The sequence below is a fragment of the Podarcis melisellensis genome (assembly GCF_964234715.1).
Source record: "Podarcis melisellensis genome assembly, chromosome: 9".
Taxonomy (NCBI): domain Eukaryota; kingdom Metazoa; phylum Chordata; class Lepidosauria; order Squamata; family Lacertidae; genus Podarcis; species Podarcis melisellensis.
The window spans coordinates 49,399,830-49,415,307 of NC_138541.1; the positions used below are offsets into that span (position 1 = coordinate 49,399,830).

Here is a 15,478-nt window from a genome sequence, read left to right on the forward strand (position 1 = left end):
CAACCGTTCTGTAAAAACCTGTGTCTCGATATAGTTGCATAGGACTGCTGCTTAGTTTGTTTTAGCTTGTTTTTAATATTTGGCTGCAGTTTCTTTTAGTTATCATATTTGTCTATTTAAAATATCTACTAATGTAAAACTGTCTTGAATCCCTCTCAAGATTGTCACCAAATTCATTGTACTAGCCATGGGTCTTGATAACTTGAAAAGAAAAATCAATGTAAAACTTCCAACACAGAAACAATGAAATAATGATAAAGAATATAACAAAAGTTTTAAATACTGTGTACTCAAATAGTTAACCCTGTGCAAAAAAAATCCCCACAATTTGAGAAAAACTCTTTAACACTCCTACAGTGCTGCAGCGGCCTTTACATTAGAAGTTTTCTTGCAGCCCAAGTGTACAATGCTTATTTATATATCACAAATGGATAAATATATTCTAACATAAAACAGATAATTTGCTCAGAATAGATTGTTAAACTGGACAAGATTTTGTCAAAGAAAAATTACTTGGTTCGTCATTTCAAGGATATTTCATTACATAATAGATTACATTCTCTGCCTACTTCATATTACAGATGCAAATACATTGGGAGACAGGTTTCTGTTTGTATCTGCCATCCAGCAAAGCACAATCTTTAGGTGTAGTCCTAGAATAGTCCTGCGTAGAGGAACAATGGCCAGTTCAATATATATATACTTCTCTAGATATAATTCTCTAGAAAGGTAGGACATTATCTCTTTATCAATCAATGAAGCAATTATCTGTTTGAATGTAGATTACTGCATATGAGGGTACAGTGGTACCCCAGGTTACATACGCTTCAGGTTACAGACTCCGCTAACCCAGAAATAGTGCTTCAGGTTAAGAACTTTGCTTCAGGATGAGAATAGAAATCATGCTCCAGCGGCACAGCAGCAGGAGGAGGCCCCATTAGCTAAAGTGGTGCTTCAGGTTAAGAACAGTTTCAGGTTGAGAACGGACCTCCAGAACGAATTTAAGTACTTAACCTGAGGTACCACTGTATTATCAATTTGTGATAATGTAAAACAGCCATATTTTCCCTTTTGGAAAATCTCCAGAATTATTTAAATAATACCAGGATTATTTAAATAATACCACTTTTTATGTTTAAAAGTCTACACACCTTGGTATGTAGATTCCTGCATGTGTTCAGAATAGATCACATTAAAAGGGTTGTTCTCCCCAACTGTTAGGACTGTTTCCTTTTGGTGGAAAATTTTCAGAGTGATTTAGTATATGCATCAATGAGAAAAGCTAGTTGTAGCAATTCAGAGCATGCATTCCACTTTATGAAAGGGAATTGTAAAAATCCTTTAAAAATGACATTTGAAATAGCATTAAAATACAATTTCCCTCTGATAAGGTTTTAAGGCATTCATATGAAAAATTATACCACCCAGAAAGGGTTTGTGTCATCGTAATGCAATGTTGTGTTGCTCATAAGTGGCATTAATCCATTAAGACTGCAATAATATTTTATTGTTAACTGTCATTAGATAAAATTATATATATCGGTTCATTCATTTGGTTTGCTGAAGTGCAATAATCTGTGTAATGATAAGAATTAGTAAACTGTTGTGAAGATGTTTTTTCAGATCAGATAATATATTCATCGGATGCTAAATAAACCTTTTAATAGATTGTGATAATTTTGAGCTACTCAGCAAAATTGATTTGTAAATTATTTAAGAATATTTGACACCCTGGTTCCTCGGTCCTAAATACCTCAACATAATTTATATTTTAATAAGGAATATTTAGTATTGTTATTGATATTAACAATAAATTATGGGAAACTAGAAACAGGAATCATGATCCTAAACTAATCTAAAAGAGCATATATGTTAGGCCTGTATAGGCAAATAATTTATTCAAAGCTTGTCTCGATCTATATAGTCTAATAAAAGAATTAACCCATTTAAATTAAATTATAAATACAAAATTCCAAAATTCCTGTTATGATAGGCTAAACAACGGCATAAAATTCTGAGTTTAGGTTACTATTGCACCCTAACCCTATTCCAAAATAAATGATTTCTCAAGATTTGCAGTTTAACCCAGACTAGTATGTTAAACTTCACTTCCACATTATTCAGTTTCACTATCAATCATGGATCATATCCCAGATGATTAGAAATTTATCAGTGTTGTGGGCATCTTTACTGGGATACTAGAGGGTCTCCGAAAGGCCTTGCAATGCATACTTGCCCTTCTGTGTTTTGCAAATGATGTCAAATAGTAGAAAGTTTACTGCAGATTCTCTTGAGAAGCTATTGTGCACCCAGCCCTTTTTTCTCATAGTCCACTTGACTGCTTCATTGAAGAAAACCTGTGTAAAGTCATGCTATGATGACAAGCCTTCTGCCTATCAGCTTTCCCCTTTTAAAAGAAAAAACTTAATGGAAGATGTTCATAAGTGCTCATTCCATTCTGATGTGAATATTCAGAAAGCTGTGAAGCTGCAAGTGGCAGCGTCTAATACTGTGTCTCATAATGCCTGAATAATTTTCCAGAGAATGATCGCTGCAGCTGCTGTGAGGATGTATATTTGTTTATTTTCCACCTTGGTCCTTCTGGAATGCTGACATAGCTAATCTGCCATGCACATAGGAGAGAATGGTTTCATATTCATAGCTCTCTGCCATTCTTTCGAACAAACAGAATCGGAAGCCAAACCTTTGGACAATGTGTGCTACTGTAATCCCAGAGAGTTTATTTGAACTGACTCTTCCGAGCCTCTTTCTTGAGTGAAGAATCTGAAGTGTCTTCATGAGGAATTTGGAAAAAGAGAGGTAGAAGCTGTCCTTTGTGTTTTTTAACAGATGCTTGTGAGAGAAAAGGGGATGGCATAGGCTGTCGGGGTGAGTTATAGAATGCATTTTGTGATCTTCCCCTGGTAGTACTGCTCATTATGTTAAACAGTGTAGCTCTTAAACCCTCTGTAGTTTTCATTTTATGTGCATTGGCCTTCATTTGCTGAAATGCTTCAAGTTCACAGCACTAAAGTCATTTTGAAAACAGGATGTAATTACAAAGGTTTCTTATGCTTACCCACAGCTTTTTGGGACCAATGTAATTATCATTACATGGGGATACTGTAAATTGAATATCCCTTCCCTAATTACATTAAACTCAAGGGTTAGCTGCTTAAGCATCCAAATAAGAAAAGTTCACCCTTCGCTATAAATAGTAGAATTGTTCTGTTAGTTAAGTTGACCTTTAAAGCTCAGCATTTACATGATATTGTCAGGTGTACATTATAAAGATAGCTTGTAATGAGATCTGTAATGAGTAACCCAGTTATAATGGCCTTTTCTAAAAGTTCATTTATTCAGCATTTTCTAACGGCATGATGAAATTAAAGTTTGAATCTGTGCATGTCAGGCCCTTTTAAGGGACCAGTCACACTGTTCTTAGTTTCGTGCTGTCCTGCCAACGGCTGGAATTAGTTTAACAATCCTGCCACAGCACAAAATTGACAAAAGTTACTATACATGTGATTAGTTAGTCCTGCCTATGTAAAGAAGAGTATTGAAAGGTTTAGTGTGTTCATTGATTTAGTGTTTTCTGTTCTTCTTTCTCCTCTGTGAATATATTCTCGTCTAGCTACATTTTGTGAAAAATAAAGTTGGAGGGTGTGAGTAGATGGAAGTGAATTCTCATAACTTTCGTGGTTGTGTCTGTACGTGTGTCCTAATCTATTTGTAGTTGTAAATGTATTTGCAGTTGTATTAGTTATATGTTTTGTCGCTGGAGGAAAAAGTTCTACTAAGTATTGATACTTGATGGATTTCTGCTTGTTTGCAAATAATCTACTATGGATTCAATAAAATACCATTCCACTATTGAAACTCCCTTACCCCAACCCGCCAACACTTTTTACTGAATTCCCTTTATAAGCAATCACTTGAAAATGACAACCTGCTTATGTTGGACAAATCGGGAAGTATGCATTACAAAGGAATTTTCCTACTGTACATAAACTATAATTTTGACCAAAGAAAATGAACACTAAAGTAACTTACTAAACAGCACAGCGCAAAGCTTGAATTGCAATAACCTAATGATTTAAACATTTTATCTTTTTAGTCTTGTGCTCCACTTTCTTGTACAATCATGCTTTCCTGATTTGAGTAGTAAATTATTTTTATTGAATGTGTTTCTATTAATTTTAACATTAAACAGACTTTTGATCTAAGTCACATTTATTTTAGCAAAACGTTAAAATCAAGTCAATTGTGTTATTTGACTTGTACAATAATATAAGGATTAGAATATACAAGAAAAACGAACACATCCCATTCGGCTATGAAATAGAGGATTATGTTTTCTATTATCAGACATTATCCAACCTCGGGCAGGGGTGGAGAAATAGGCTGCAGTTTTATGTGACTGACTGAATTGGAATTCATTCAAAGCATTTTTGCAGAAATATATGTGAGGCTAGACAGTGCCACTAAGCAAGTAAGTAAACTATTCAATTGTGAGGAGAACAAAGAGGTTACACCAAGAAGACAAATGAGACAGACGGCCTCTCTGAAAGTACAGCGGAATGCAGAGAGCCCTTTTCACCTGTTGATTCTTGGCTCAACTACAGTCCAGATATGTAGCCACCAAAAGTTATTTACCATCTGTTGGCTTGTCACTTCTCTGGGAAACTTTGGAAATGTGATCACCCATTTCTAAACAGATTTACTTGGTGCAACAATATATCTAAGTGGAACTTTCACAGAAGAGTACTTCGCAGTCATCCTGCCCTTTCCCTCTCCTCTGCTGTATCTGTTCGATGCTGGCAGACAAGGATGGCCTGTCATTTAGTCAGAGGGAGGCAGCTGCCTCAAGTGTTGGACGTACGGAGCAGCAATAAGGTGTTTGTAGACAGCTGTGTGTACTATGTGGTCAGCCTTGCACCCCCTACGGTGGAAGACGCTGCCCCATTACCAGTGTTGAAACCAGCTGCCAGTGTGGTTTGCATCTGTATGTGGGGAGGAGTGCAGTATGGTCCACCTCAGGCAGTAAAATGTTTGGGGCTGCTGCTCCTAGTGGAGCCATTGGCTGCAATGCTTATTGCCACATTCCATGTGGAAGAAGTGCGCTACAACTAGACAAATTGCTACGCTTGTAATTAAAGGGAAACCCTGTTTGCTGCAGCTGCTGACCAATTCTTGGCTGCACAGATGTTGGTTCTGTTCTTATAGTCCTTTAGGTGAGCCACAAGTTTTAAACAACTGAATGGGTGGCTTTTCCCACATTCAGCTAAACTGATATACTGAATTCATTCTCATGTGTTGTGAGGTGACTGGTACTATAGCTGGGTTTTATAAAGGTCACCAGTGGAGGATCAAATCAGAACATGGACCTCCTAAGCAAGTGGGCATGATTTGGATGCTGATTCAGAAGGGAAGCAAGACTAAGACTGGATGGAGCATAGGGAAAGGTTAGGCAGAGACTGCACAGGACCAGATTTGAGTCCATCCTTAGCTATGAGTAGCAGCAAGCTCTGTTTCTTTTCTTCTTTTAATACCCCAAACCCAGCCCTGAGGTTCTATCCAGCACTCTGTGGAGTTCCACAAAAATGGAATTTCTCCTCCCTCAACCCAAGCCTCAAAATCTGCTCTGGAGGGCCCCCACTGGAGGGTGTAGAGAGGGGTTGCAAGGGAGAGGAGATGGTAGGGCTGCCATACGTCCGGGATCTTAGACAAGTAAATTGAAAAAAATTAGTTTTTTGGCATATTCAAAAAGTTGAGGTTTTCTGAAGTCTAGTGGAACAGCAGCTTTGGTTACAACCCCTGGCCTGAAAGGGGCCTTGTCTCGTGACTGTTATGATTTTCTGTTGTAGGTCTATTTCTGTCCCTTCTGCAATTAGCCTAGCATATAGTTTACACTTTTTGTGAAATATGTGTGCTACACTTCTGTTTTAGAATGAATTGGTAGCCACGATACGCAACATAAATAAATTCTATTGCTGAAATGAATAGAAGCTTTGCTGGGATAGTTTGTACTTTAATGTGCGGAAGTCCTGTTGTTGCAGAATAGGGAAGTATGTAAAAAGTAATTATGTCAGCTGTGCTGTCTACTATTGGAAAGCTGGTTATCTGGAATTTCAGTTATCCGAACAAAAGAATTATACCCAAACCTCACTACACGAATAGCTGATTCTGATATAAGGAAGAGGCAAACTCTGGCTGTTCAGATTTGTCTGTGTTTCACTGGCTGTTGGCAGTCATTCTGAGAGAAAACCATGAATGGAGGGAGATCGGACCATTCAGGTAGCAGGAGAGATCAGGTAGGGAACAGTTTTTCCTTGTATTTGTCTTTTGCTCTGGTTGGCTGCAGCAGTTTGGGCTGAAACTGGGGGGTGGGGGGTGGAGATAAGAGAAATCACAGATTAGAATGTTCCCATAGGAAATAATGGAAATAATCAACTCATTATGCAAATCTTGCCAATACCAGAAACTCATTGTATGCTGTGTAAAGATAGCTGGGAAAGGGGAAATTTGCTGGGAGTGGGCAGAGGAAAGGAAGGTCTCCCTTTTCAGAGGAAGTGTTAAAGTAAATTAGAAAGTGAGATGATTATTGTTGTTGTAATAAAAACCAAAGCTGTTACTGGAGGAAGAAGCGAATGCAAAAAGACAAGACAAGAGAGTTGAAAGAAACTGGCAGTTTGGGGAAAGGTGAATAGGGTACAAGTTGAGTAGGGAAAGAGAATAGAAGAAATTACAGGAAATGGGTAATAATAAGATGTATATGGGACTGGCAATGGGAATATCTTAGAGCCTCTGGATCAGCAAATCCTGTTTGAACTGGTAAGGATTCACAAAACTTTCAGATCAAACTTAGCTTGAGGAAAGCAGAGTTCCTTCTGGGTGCAAGGAAAAAACACAGGAAAGAACGTAGCAATTTCCAAAAATTGGCATCAATAGAAAGTGATGTTAGTAATTGTGACATGATTATGCCAAACTCTGCCTCCACCTGCCATCATTCTGAAACTGGGTCTGGGTCTGCACCTCTGTTTTGTGACTAGTGGGCCTCATAAATCTTTCATGCATTTGAAGTAGGCCTGGAAATAAGAATCTATACGACCCCGTTGCAATTATGCCAGCACCCTTTAAGTTTATGCATTCATTTAGACTATGGTTGCTCATATCCCAGGATTCCTGTAACTTCTCAAACAGTCAGTCATTTCCATTTTCTTCAGAAGCAGACAGAAGGAAAGAGAACTGTCATTTACCTTTAATAGTGCTAAATCCACTGTGTGTGGAAAGGACACTTTTTAATAAAGGTAGTACCCACATTTCCGCAGCACATAGAACTGCTCTTCTGGGTGTTTGTTAGCCCTTCGAACCCACAAAGAAACCCTAGTTTATACATAATTGTTTGCATAAAGACCCACATATAATGGCAATAGCAAATGTTGGAGAGCAGTAGGCATGCCATAGTGATATTTGGGGAGGTAGGGCTGCTCACTTTTTGGTCATTTCGGGGGGCGGGATATATTTTTATTTATTTTCAAGAATTGTATCTAGGTACAGAGTAATAAAAATGCCTTCAGCAGTACAGATATTTGTCATTTTTGAGTCAGTAACAGTTATGCAAAGGTTGATGAATGCAATACATCAAGTAACAACAGAACAAATAACTGTTTAACCCATCCACCCAAATTATTATTTTTCTTAACAATTCACACACAGTACAGTGCATCAGAATAGCACTCAAGCAAAACTCTTGTTGCAAGTGGGAGACAAAGAAGATAATTTTGCTGGCATTATTAAAATGACAATTTGTTGATCAATAGCAACTTGTTTTTGAATCTATTCCTTTAGCCACTTTATTTGTACACTTGTACACTCTTTCATCTCGCTCATTCTAAGCTTTCTTATGAACTGCATCTTAAGCTAAACATTTCAATGATTTTTCCCCTAGAATTTTGCAGGCTTAAAGGGTTTCTGTTGCCTGCTTCAACTATTTAGATTAAAAGCAGTTGCTGCTGAATTTGCACAGCGTTCAGATGGGATTGTGCTTTCATGCTCCTTCAAACAGATGGATAACCTCTGTCTGTTGATAGATTTGGATGGCCTAGTTGGCATTTCTTTCATCCCTGAACATACGCTGAAGTACTTGGAAGCTGTTTTGTGAAAGCGTTAGTTACTCCTGGTTTTAGGCTTGTGTAAACAATAATTTCCTCTGTCCTAGGAATTGTTTCCCCCCTCTTGTTGGGCTAAAATTGGTTGTGGTCTACATGTTCATCTGTGTTTTTCATTTTCGTTTAGATCAGAATTATAAGGCATAACTGGTTTTGTTTGTATTACACAAATTGGTCGCTTTTGTGATTTTTAAAAAGACTTCTATTCTAGTCTTTATTTTATTTTTTGGGTAATGCTGTTCCAAGGAACATTCATTACAACTTCTTTTTTCATAACACATAACATTTTGAAATAATGAAATGGGGCAGATTCCTTCTAAGCTTGAGTTAAGGCCAGAATTATTTTTGTGATACCCTGCTTAGCCTTTTCTACAAGCAAGTTTATTTCTTTCCTTCTCCCTGCTCCTTTGCCCCCACATTAAACCGGTCTTGTACTCCAACTATCTCTAAAAATTTATGAATTCTTTCAAAAATGGATTATTACATTGAAATCTGGTGTATATACAGACCTACTCCCAGGTAGGTCTGTATAAGATTGCAATCTGGGTTGTGCAAAGTATGTAAATTAGGCTTCCTCTAACAACAGAATGTGTGAACTGTGCATTTTGTATTCACAGGGGAAACTAGTACCCATACTTTCAAGCTGAAAAAATATTCAGCATCTGCTATTTGATGCTACTTTCCATAGTGGTATCTGAATTGAGCTGTTATTTCCTGAGTATCTGACCCTTAAGCCTCCAGTCCCTTTTTGCACTGCTGTGTTGTCTTAGCCAAGCCAGTGGTGTCCTAAGTTTGGGTGATAATATTAGGGTCTTTTATTTAAGCTTTCCAGCTACCTGCCTGTGGTGTTCCATTTGTTCTATGGGCAAGAACATTTTCTCCACATGGGCCTAGCTCCTAAGTTCTGTTCCAGCAGAGAAATAAATTACAGACTCAGTATAATGAGAACATCAGTGTCCAGTAAATGTCATTTTAGTTGTGAGAGCACTATTATGTGGGGTAACATTTAAGAATTTTTCTGTAATTTTTCTATTTCTCAAATAATCTTCCAGTTTATACATGATCTGTGTGAATTATTTTGTAGGATAGCTGCTGCTGAGATTGCCAGTAGAATGCCAGATATAATACTAAGTCTGATAGTGCCAAAAGCAATTAACTATTTGTTTCAGCCAATTTAAGTATGCTTTCTCAAATAATTACACCTCCTAGCTCCTTAATTGGTGGTGATGATCCTTATAAGATGAATAAGAAAAGGCATTTATTTCCTAACAACTTTAATTCATTATGGCTACCAGTCTTAATAATGAATCAGACAATCCACCAAATGACTAAAATCTGCAGATAGTAATTATGAAAGTTGTCTGGATTGCGAATATGCACTAGACACCTTTGATTATTCTTCCCTGTCAGCTGGCACCCTGGCTCTGGTCCCAAGAGTTCTCCATACCCCCCAGGTAGTCTCTTATCCTTAGAAATTTCCCCTGGTCATCACAGGACCTTCCCTGTTTTTTACATTCAGCTTTCCTTCTCTTAACATGCTTTCCTCCCCTTTCTGGCTCACTAGTGGGGTTAACAGCCCCAGACCAGTATTTCCTGTTCCTCTTTCCTTCTGTCCTCCCCTTAGCCCTCACTATGGCAGGGCAATTTCTCTCTGCTGCTCCTGTGTTCTAAAACTCTTTGGTCTTCTCACTTTGTGTCTCGTATTTCTTCACATCCTTCCTTTGCCGCTCTGTGCTCTATCTCTCTTCTCTCCCTTTGTCTTCTCCCCCCCCCCCACTCCCTACATCTGTGGGACCAGAGCCAAGCTCTCCTGTACACAGGCTTTTAAGTTGTTGCATGTTGTGCTGTGTCTTGCCAATGTAGATTATCGCCACGCAGCTCCACGTCAAGTCCTGACACCTTTGTGTCTTGCCAGACTGGCTGAAAAGCTCCACTGAGACTGCCCCCACTGGGGTCCTCTCACATTCTTAGGGCCTGTCCACATTTGAGCATTGTTGTTGTTGGCATCCGTCTGGCTCTAAAGGCAATGGAGTATGCTTCCAGGGTCAAAGTCAAACCACATAGTGACATCTCCAGGGAGCAAGCCTGCGCAGTGTATATGGAGTTTACTCCTTAGCCTTTTCTTCTCTCAAAGATACCTTCCTGCCCCTCACTTGCCTCTACAGCAGGCATTCTCAGACTTAGCCCTCCAGCTGTTTTGGGACTACAACTCCCATCAGCTAACAGGACTAGTAGTCAGGGATGATGGTAATTGTAGTCCCAAAACAGCTGGAGGGCCAAGTTTAGGGATGCCTGCTCTACAGCAACTACAGGACCTTCTTTCTTGATCATTGAACCCACTATTATTCTCGTCTGCTGAATCCACCAGAGCCTGTCTTCGCACGCAGGGGAAGTCCCTCACTCATGGAGGGTTTGAGACCCATTTGAGAATTATTTAGCTGTTACTCCACTTTCCCCCATTCAAATTAGACTCGAGAAGTCCACACCCAGAAGTACTTGAATATGTGGAGTAACTTTAGTTTTTCCCATTGATATCAGTAGGTGTTCGTTGTATTGTTCTTGTGTTTCCCCCATCTTCTAATCTGTTGATTCTATTATTCCAATTAAGTATGAATAGGGCATGCATGCAGATAGTTGTATGCAGGCCCACGCAGAGCCTGTCTGAGGCCCAGCACAGGAGTCTTGTTAGGATAAAATAAATCTGATTTCAGTGTGACCTAAGCAATGCACTTTTGTTTCACTATTCCAAAAGGGAGTGTGTATACAACTGAAAAGACATTTGGGAAAGCTAAGCATGATCAGATGTTCATATTTAGGAGAGTTAGACTTTAAAGGACCGTTGTGATTTTCTGTTAAGAGAGCATCTCCTAAAACTGAGTCTACCTGCTTCAGCTTTAATCAGGAGCAGCTGTGCATAATTAGGCATGGAAGCTTTAAAAAGAGTTGGCTCCCTTCAGAATGGAAACAGTCAGGGGGTCCCTGCCCAGATTCCAGGACTGGGAGCTTTTCTAAAGATGCAAGAGCTGTCTCCTTTATACTGCTTCATTGCTTAAAGGCAGTTTAGCTTCACAAAAGAACTTCGACTGTGGATTTCGCTGGCCTGTGCACCAAGAAAACAATATTTTATGAATCTCAACCCCCTGAAACATTCCCTTATGTTTAACTTGAGATTCATGCCGAGTTCTGTCTGGCTATACAGACTTTGGCTTTGGCACAGAGCAATGTGTTACGCTTGCTAGCTTTTCAAAAAAGTACCCAGCAAGAATAGTATGCCAGATTAGTCTAACTGAATGTATGCTAGTTAGAGCTCAGATCGTCACACACAAAATTACTTGCTAAAGTTGGAGGAAAGCCATACTTGATTGTAAATTGCTTAACTTGACCTCCTTTAATGATGTACTAGCTAGGTAGCGGCTGTTGCCATAATAGCTATAACAACATTTTTTTAAAAAAAATTCTCTCTTTGTCGGGAATTCGTACACAGACTTCTTTTAATTGCACAGTTTGAGCTGTCTCCTACTGTTGAATAATTTAACTAGGAATTTCACACCACTAAAACTAGTTTTTCCATGAACTTAACTGGGCTGCTCCTCAGTGGAGGATAGATGGTGGCTAACAGATTGAATCCTGACAAGACAGAAGTACTGTTTTGGGGGGACAGGAGGTGGGCAGGTGTGGAGGACTCCCTGGTCTTGAAAGGGGTAACTGTGCCCCTGAAGGACCAGGTGTGCAGCCTGGGAGTCATTTTGCACTCACAGCTGTCCATAGAGGCACAGGTCAATTCTGTGTCCAGGGCAGCTGTTTACCAGCTCCATCTGGTACGCAGGCTGAGACCCTATCCGCCTGCGGACTGTCTATCCGCCTGCGGACCAGAGTGGTGCATGCTTTAGTTATCTCTCGCTTGGAGTACCGCAATGCGCTCTATGTGGGGCTACCTTTGAAGGTAGTACTCGCTTGGAGTACCGCAATGCGCTCTATGTGGGGCTATCGGAAACTACAACTAATCCAGAATGTGGCAGCTAGACTGGTGCCTGGGAGCAACCACCGAGACCACAAAACACCGGTCTTCAAAGACCTACATTACTCCCAGTACATTTCCGGGCACAATTCAAAGTGTTGGTGCTGATCTTTAAAGCCCTAAACCAGCCTTTCTCAACTTGTGGGTCCCCAGATGTTGTTGAACTACAATGTTGGTGAACTCCCATCACCCCTAGCTAGCAAGGCTAGAGCTCAGGGGGTGATGGGAGTTGTAGTCCAACAACATCTGAGGACCCATAGGTTGAGAACCGCTGCGAAACGGCCTCGGTCCAGTATACCTGAAAGAGCATCTCCACCCCCATCATTCCACCCAGACACTGAGGTCCAGTGCCGAGGGGCTTCTGGCAGTTCCCTTGCTGCGAGAAGCCAAGTTACAGGGAACCAGGCAGAGGGCCTTCTCGGTAGTGGCTCCTGCCCTGTGGAATGCCATCCAACCAGATGTCAAAGAGAAAAACAACTACCAGACTTTTAGAAGACATCTGAAGACAGCCCTGTCTTAGGGAAGCTTTTAATGTTTGACAGATTATTGTATTTTAATATTTTGTTGGAAGCCGCCCAGAGTGGCTGGTGAAACCCAGCTGGATGGGCGGGGTATAAATAATAAATTATTATTATTATTATATTCAGTGGCAGTCTGTTTCCAGTGGTACTGGTAGGCCAGAGGGAAGAGGTGAATTGTTGCCAAAGCCAGCTTATTCTGGTTTTGTTCTTTCCTCCTCTTGCCTAATGACACTAACAACTCTTAACTACTGCAGCACATTTCCTTAGTACTTAACATGTGCCAGCTCTTCTTAGGCAGAGAGCAAGGCCCAGAGCCAGAGCAGCCTGAGGGGCTAAAATCCATTCACCAAGCTTGACAGCCTTTCTTTCTCCGCCAACATCTCATTTTCCTCCTACTGCTTCATTGTGGGCAAAGACTACAGCTCCCCTTAAAACCTCTTATATCTTTAAGTCTCCTATGCCTCTAACTCTTTATAGTGAAGAATTGCCTCCTAAGGAGAGCGCCAATAGCCAGTGCCAACCTCTGGACTGGTGGTAAGTAAGGAGCCTGGCAGGAAGGAAATGAGCAGGCTGGGGGTTGCCTGAACCTGGTGAGAGAGCGCCCCTTTCAGTCTAATAAGCCAGCATCTACTCCTGCTTTGGGTAGATGCTTTGAAGAGTGTGGCCTTTATGACACCTCTAAGCAAAATGTTCTTGTTCTTTTCAAAAGGGAGTAGACATCTGGTGGCCACATAGAAATATTGGGCAATTTTAGTTCACATTATGAGCATATATGCTGCGATAACAACAGAGACATGTTCTCTACCAAGCCCTGCTTCCAGACATGAAGTAGAATCAAGGAAACCCAAGAAGAGGATGAATAAGCAGCAAAATATAAACAATGATGTGAAGGGCGGGTTCTGTTGTGATGGTAAACTGAGTCTAGGAAAGAAGCAGTAAGTGAACTGTGCTGGAAGCTTGTGATGATGAAGAAGAAGCAAAGGCTTTGTGTGGGAATTCCCCAGGGTGGGGGAGCATAATAAGCATAGAGAAATGATTGGGGGGTGTTTTGAAGGAAAAGATGTGACAATGGTAGAACCTCAGCTCGTGTTTTATGAACTTCAGCTGCTTCTGCTCTGTAAGAATTACTATTGCGTTCAAATGAACACCTAAGTAATCACCCTTTTTGTTTATAAATGACACCTTTGAATGCTCCATTTAAGGGAATATATCATTTCTTCTCAGATTTGTATCTTGAGATATAGCTGACAGTTCATTAGAATTCAGAGGAGTCTGAAACTCAAAAGCATACTTCTTGATGCAAGGGTAAATGGGTCATCATCCACTACGTTGTTGGTTTTTGTTGGTTTTTTAAGTGTTTTTTTTAAAAAAGATGTTGCATAAAAATTGCTTTTAAAGAAGGAGCATTGTAAAAAAAATTTAAAAAACTAATGTGTCACGACTATGGAAATATCTATTACTATCTTAAGTAATAAGAATTTGTTAAGCATATTTCCCAGAGGGAGAACTTCACACTAAGTACACTGGTGCCCAGTATTAAAACTGAAGATAACAAGGCCTGTGCCATTACAAATAATAGTGCTTTGTGTGCGCTCTGCTACAGCACTTTTCAGTAATGCTATTTGCATGTAGAGTTTTAATTAAGAGATAACTGTCACCACAGGTTGACTGCAAAAGGCTCTAGTATCCAGCAGAGAGATAAATGCCAGTGCCAAGTTATGCAGGTTGGATAGCATACAGGGGGTCTATAATATAAAATGGATTCATAATTAAAAGTCACTTATTACATAGCCATTGTGTTATAGAGAGAAGAGAATGCCTGAAATCTGGCCATTTTATGGTATAATATATTACCTATGCATTTTTTTCCTGGCTCAGCTGCATATGATCCTGTTTTAACAGAAAACATTTTATGAACTTTTTGAAGTGTAACTTTATAGTTTGCATATACACACATACTTAGATTTACTTCTGTCATGTCCTAAGGCTAAGACGATATGGTAGATGGCCACTGTTCTATTTTATAAGATGGGACATTGAATACAAGAGTGACACTTCCAAAATCTTCTAATGGACATGATCAAACTTCACATACTCCTCCCCTCTTTCCATACATCTGCAAGGAGGACATTGGAAGCTTTCATTTCCACTTCTGGTTAACTATGATTTGTCATGCCATCTGGACTTACAAACTGTGGTTGACGTTGCTCTAATTAGTATAAAACACAACTTTAAACTGTGGTTTGTCTAGTTGGCTTATTTGAACTAGCCATAGTTAATATTAACCATAGTTCAGATAACATGTCACTCTGGGCGACTTAAAATAGAAGCCTCCAAACTCCTTGCAGCCACGGGGGGGGGGGGGGAGAGAGACAGGGAAGCATGTGATCCCAAGGCTTGCTACAGTTCATTCATGTCACACTAAACCATGCTTTGATAAAACAAAATTTAAAAAATCCTTCCAGTAGCACCTTAGAGACCAACTAAGCTTGTTATTCAGATACTGAAGAAGTGTGCATGCACACGAAAGCTCATACCAATAACAAACTTAGTTGGTTTCTAAGGTGCTACTGGAAGGAATTTTTTTTTTCCTTTGTTTTGACTTCGGCAGACCATCACGGCTACCTACCTGTAATTACATGCTTTGATAAGTAAGACATTTGAATATGTGATCAATGAGTCCATGTGTAAGGTGGGATTTCAGCTTGGGTCAGTGTATAGTTATCCATTGTTATCTATGCAATGAAATCTGAAAAATTATTCGTGCA

General features: G+C 39.8%; 1 protein-coding gene across 13 annotated transcripts in view; it reads left to right on the forward strand.

Moving 5' to 3' along the window:
- Positions 1-15,478, forward strand: part of TENM3 (teneurin transmembrane protein 3) — a 1,264,289-nt gene that overhangs the window by 1,086,157 nt on the left and 162,654 nt on the right. The window lies entirely within an intron of this gene.